This window comes from Carassius auratus, unplaced genomic scaffold (assembly GCF_003368295.1).
Source record: "Carassius auratus strain Wakin unplaced genomic scaffold, ASM336829v1 scaf_tig00050080, whole genome shotgun sequence".
NCBI classification, from domain to species: Eukaryota; Metazoa; Chordata; class Actinopteri; order Cypriniformes; family Cyprinidae; genus Carassius; species Carassius auratus.
The window spans coordinates 50,901-57,187 of record NW_020527137.1 but is presented as its reverse complement, the minus strand read 5'-3'; the positions used below and the strand labels follow the sequence as shown (position 1 = coordinate 57,187).

The following is a 6,287-nucleotide window of genomic DNA, read 5'->3' as shown; positions in this document are numbered from 1 at the left end:
TCATACCTTGTTTTTTAGCTGCCTGCCAGATGGGTTCGCTTCTGGGATCAAATCTGGCTCTGCACTACCTGGACTGTGTACAGGATGAATCTGCCTTCCTGCGCCTTAACTTTTGGCTTGGACACTCATTGCAAGAGGGTACCTTTTTCATGTTATAATACCAAACCTTTTCAAGCTTATCTAAAGCCTCTCCCTGCCTTTGTAGTTCCCATTCAAATTCCAGTTCAGTAATATAATGCAGTTTATTGTATGTTTTGGGCAGAGTTTTTACTATGTCCTGTGGATGGAAGTTCTGACAACACTTCTGAAGCCTGCCGCTTCCTGAGCACCATCCTCTTTTCACAACAGTTCCTTCAGGTACAACCAAGCAACAGAAGACAAGTTTTACCCAATAGGAAATTAACCTTAGCAGCCTCAAGGTTGGATGTTTAATATTAGAAAGATGTGGCAGTTTATTCCACAAACCTCAGGACATCTATCAGTCATGTTTTCTGCCTTGCTCTCTTTCTCTTCTGCATTCCTGAATGATCTCCCCACTTGTAAAATCCCACATTGACAGGTTTTATATTTGTGCATTGCTCTCAGGAGGGATTCTCCAGCACAGAGAGTTTTCTTTATAAGTTTCTGAGTGTGTGGGACGGCTGTCTACTCCGGCCGCAGATTCTGGATCTTCTAAGTGACATCCCCTGATGCCAAGCTTCTGTAAGTGTCCCAATTACCTCTGCTGCAACCAGAGGAATTCAAGAATTCCCATTTCTGCTCTCGTAACTTCAAGCCACTAAATCTGCATTTGTTGATTTAGTGGCTTTTTATTTTTGTGAAATGCATGTAGTGTTCTAAAAGATGAACCGTCCTTACCTCTAATGATAATGGCATTTTTACATTGTTTATTGATCAAATAAAATATTTAGTTTTTCTTCAGCATTTTATTGGTCAGTGGAAGTAAACCTAACCAAACCTTTCGTTTCTTCATCTATAGACATGCATAAACTTCTATTTGAGCCACTGAAGCAACTTTATTTTACATCCACTGTATTTTTCAAGGTTTGTATGTTGTTTCTCTTTCTTTCTGTTTGTTTGTATCAAGCACGAGCATGACCGTGTGAGCCAGGATGTCAATGAATGCTTAAATCGTTCAGACATAAGTGAATTACTCATTCTACACAAAGCCGTGGCATCTTAACACTTCCTGGGATGTTATTTGAGTGGTGTTGTGATTAAGCTCACAGCAGTTGAAAGCCGGATTTAATTTTTTTCACTCTCATCTGAATGTGCCTTTTCACATTGTCCTTCTCACAGTGTAGTGTCATCGAGTGTCTGAATAGCATGCTGGTGAAGTGGCTGACATGGCATTCAGTCAGCGCATCGGAGGGCGGCTTGGACATCAGTCTTAACAGCAACAGCACCATGTGAGTATACCAAAAATATGAAAAAAAAATCAACAGTTTTTTAATTAGTCATCAACACATTTTCACAACCTATTTAAAAAATAAACAACTTTTCTTTTTGCTCCGAGAAAATGGTATTAACCAATAATAATATAGCCAAAAATGCTTAAATCAGGGTTTCCGTGGGGTCAGCTGTCCACGGTAGTCCTTAAGAAATCAGCAGAATAAACAGTTTTTAAAAATAAACTTCTGACTTTAAAGGCTGAAATGTAAAATTATTCATTTTATAAAACTTTGTTTTTGAGGAAACTTTGTATCTGAACTGTAAATTCTGCTTTTTACAGTGATTTTATGGGTATTATAGACATTGGCCCTACCCTGCTCATATGGTGTTCATTTTATGTGTTCAGGTCTTAAAATAAACTTAAATTTGAGCTTAAAAAATCTTGCAGAAACCCTGTAAATACTTATTCTCATCAATTCCTGATAAAACCCCAGCACTGTTTCCAGTTTAGTAGTCTTGGAAACATGTTGCTTTCTAGTATTAAATAACTTGCAAATGCTGTTGTCTTTTAATGTTGACTTGCAATTTACAGAATCCACTGAAATCCACTTTTTAATGACTGTTGAAAACTCACTGCCTTGGAAAACATTGCAGAAATAATCTGAAGAAATGGGACCACACTCCAGTGATTGTACTCTTTAAAAGTCTTGCTTGAGGTTTTAACCAACTGCAGATTTCTTATATTTTATATTTAAAAGAGATCAATGAAATGCTTCTGTGGTCGGGCTCCGTCTGAACCTCGTTTACCCTAAAAGTGTTCTGTGGAACGGTGTGTAATGAAGTGCGGTGGATTTTTTTCCCTCTCCTGTCGTGTATTGCTTCTTATTCGCTGCTGATTTGGTTATTTTTTATTACATTACTGAAGTGCACAGCTGAAGGAGAAAATTATGATCAAGGGCAAAACCCTGTTTGACTGCGCCAGTGTGCTATGCATCAATGCAATACCCCCATTATTCCCTTTTTGCTTTGGGTCTCTGTGCTGTGCGAATTGTGTGGGTGCCAAGCATAGCACAAAGACACATCTGGTGTGTACTAGGTGTGATTTAGTTGATTTATTTTGTACATTCTGCAGGGAAAACTCATTTTTCACATGTTATTTTGTGTATGCTTTCAAAAAAGTGAGTGAAAAGAATAATGCACTCCCCTTCCTAGGACTATGACCTTGTCTGGCTTCATGGACTCTGTTATGGAGCTGGTTCGCTTTGTGGGACTGCTGGCATCTGAGGGGACTCCGTCTGGAGAACTGCCATGTTCTTCTGCTCAACCAGACACTTGCTTTCTATGAGACGGTATACTCAGCTTTGATTAACTTAATTAACATGATGTTCTTGGCAAAGTGACATCAACCGAAGTTCCAGTCTGAGTTTTCTAAGATTTATGTGCTGATTTTCGTCTAGTAGATTTAGTGCAACAAACCCTGCTGTTAATGTCTTTGTGCCAATGCAGACATTTTTTTTTTCTCGGGATGTCTAGGTGTGTGACATGTTTTTGAAGTACAGTTTGCCTCTGATCATCATGCCCCCGGCTGGGGTTTTCTACCCAGCTCTCTTTGCCACAGACTCCATCAGCGTGGATAGGCTTGGCTACATCATGTACAGGTACTGAATTTGAGCTATAATAAGCTTTATGGGTCGTATTATCACTCTGGTAAATCCTACAGATTTTCTGCTTGAGATGTCAGCCTGGCCATGCTAGATTAAGGGTATCTTCTGGAACTTTTGGGTGAATGAGCTGGGTGAAGGGTGAGTTCCTCTTCATCGCATGTGTGGTTCCCATGGCAGTGGGACACCTGTGTGCTTCTGGCTAAACTGTGGGCAACAGCCTGAACCTTCAAATGCATTACATTGCCATGGCATGATGTCTGTAAGCAATAGATTAAATGAAGTATGAAGATTCTTTCATCTGCTTCGGCACACAAACCTTTCAGTGCTTCTGTGAAGACCTTAAAGGGAAAGGATCACTTGAACATCAAAAGTCTGCTTTTTATACACTATCATGCCAATATGGAAGTGTATCCAGCTGCTTTCCATATAATGAAAGTTGATGGGGATTAATAGTTTCAAGCTCCAAAAAAAGACTTGTGAGGAACAATTGTGTTAGGAACAGACCAACATTTTTGCCCACTTGTTCGCTAAGCTTTCATTTTAAGTGCATTACTATCATTGGCTTAACCCTGCTGAGGGAAAAGTCAAATTCTCAAATAAGTAAAATTATAATTAAGTTTACCAACATTAATTTCACAGCTGTAGTGTATATCTGACTTAAAATATCTTTTTAATATATGGAACAAATAACTCTAGTACAATATGTTAGCTTTATTATTAATATTCTGTTGTTATATCGTTTTCTCAGATACCGGAAGAATCTGACCTTGGCTAAGAAACAAGAGCAGCAGAGAGAGGTAATGAGGAAACTGTTATAAAATGAACACACAGCAAAGTCATGAAAAGCCAACTGTGTGTATTCAAGAGGTTTTGTGTCTGAATAATTTACTCATAATGGGTAAATTAGAAGGACCTTCAAGCTGTGCTTTTAAGAATTTACAATGAAGCTCCTGGAGGCTATTGCTGTAATCCTCAACTTACCTGCTGGGGATGAAAAGAGAAATTGAGTCTTCTTGATTGAAACCCAGTTAGACAAAGCATGGCACTGGCATTGCAGTGAATAAAATGGCCAAATAATTTCATCACAGCATTACACTTTTGTCATTTAAAATATATAGGTGATTCTTGTCTCACACTCTAACCCATTAGATCCATTTAGTGGCACCAAGGTGTTATTGTACCACAACCATTCTGTGGAATTTGAATTTACACTTTGGGCTGAAAAATGTGTCTTGACAGGTGTTGACTTATTCACTAGTTTCATGTGTAATATTTTCTCACATTACAGCAAACATTCCACATTAGCAGAAACACATACAAGGAGTTTAATCGGAACCTTCAAGCCATGGTGAACTCCATGTGGAACTCCTGGTGGTGCATCCCTGGTTCAGATATTGAGATCGACAAGGATCTTATCGCTCTGAGCAAAGTGGCAGAACCCTGGTGCCGTTTCGATCTCATCCACCACCCGGCGCTTTTCAGCTATGCCATCGAATTTCATCAGCGGGTGAGTGAGATATTCTCACACTAGTGACATTTAAATGCGTGAGAGTTTGTAATAGTACAGTGATGCTGGACTGTCATCTCATTTGGAGCGAAGGAAAGGAACTCCGCTGCGTAAGCTAATTAGATGATTATATTACATCAAGTGTAAAGCCTTGTGTCACTACTGGGGACAGGGCAGCCTCCGGTTTTCACTAATAACTTTAGGAATGGACAAGGAGATAAATGTGGTATTAATGTATCTTTTATAGAGGATCCATTAATACAGAATCACATTTTATTATTCATGGATGCTGTGTGAGACTGGAGTTTTCATCATCTTTAATAATACAAGTACCTTTTTTGGTCCGACTGCACCATTCAGCAGTGTACTACTGAGATTTAGAGCAAAGAGAAAACAATTAATATTTATGTGTTCTCTTCATCAGTGTTGGCCAGAGAGGAAGAACGTGGATCTTGGTTCTATAAAGGTATTAAAAAGTTATATAATTTCCTTTTTATTAAAAACTGCTTATTTCAGGTCAACATGAGAGCAAGTTTTTAATCAGTCATATTCTGTTGCAGTTTTCCACACCGTAACTCTTCTTTTCATGTTTGCAGATCGGGAAGTACTGGAACTGGTATATGGAGTTTCTCTTTAATCAAGGCTTTGATGGCCTCAACAACTTTATTCGGACCAACACTGGGCATGGCTCCACGTTGAATAGTCAAGAAGAAGGGCAGCCCAATAGTCAGCCCTGATGCTGACAGGAAGTTCAGGTGTCAGTGGTGTTCATAAAACATGTATATATTTTAAAATCATCCTCCATAAGAGGGCAGAAAGTAACCGCTTGCAGAACTGTAAATATTAAATGTACATTACAAGCCATTTTGTTACTTTCCAGTCTTTTCTATAGTGTTGTGTATATTTTTATCCCTTTTTTGCTTTTTATCTTTTGTGCTTTTTGTGAGAAAAAAAACAAACATTGTGATAAATCCCCAATATTTGAAAAAAAGACTGCATTTTACCGGCATCTATAAAAAAATCCCATTATTTATAACACTTTAAAACTGATGGATTAATAGTCTTGTTTTTTAATTCATGTAAATCAAATGGGCTATGTATCTTTGATCCACCTGACATTAAAATAAATCCTTTGTTCTCAGATCCAGCATGAGGTAAAGCAATGAGGTGCAGGCTTTTGCAATGTTTTGTAAATGATCAACTTGACATTTAACTGGACTTATTTGGGGGACCTACTAACTTGCAGTGATTTAGATCTATTGTGAGATATTTGTTTTAAATCTGTTTTTAGTATTTAAAAATTCATTGTTTTACTGATAAATCTATTTATAAATATGACTTTTTTTTTAAATGCTTATTTATTGAATTTGGCATGCGCAATTAGCCATTTTTAATAGGGTGTTTTGTGCAAAGACCTCAAAGTAGATTTAATGTGATTTTAATGCAAAGGATAAACATCCTGCATATCACTAAATCAAACCCTATAAAGACTGCTTCTTTAAAAATTAATCATATTTTGTAAATAAACACTAAGCATCGCCCAGGTAACTTGGTTCAAGTGCATCCTAGGAAATCTCAGCATCAAGGCAGTGTGAGCAAAGCTCAACGGCTTTACGTTGTACAGCCCGTCCCATAAATGTGAGCGCTTTCAACTCTGCGTGACATGTCGTCGTGTTTTATGAAGGGCTCTGGAGATGCCTCGCGACGATATGTCCCCTCTCTGG

At 38.1% G+C, this 6,287-nt stretch overlaps 1 pseudogene; it reads left to right on the top strand.

Moving 5' to 3' along the window:
* The first annotated feature begins 22 nt into the window (after positions 1-22).
* On the top strand, positions 23-5,704 carry LOC113089554 (centromere protein I-like; annotated as a pseudogene).
* Positions 5,705-6,287: the final 583 nt, after the last annotated feature.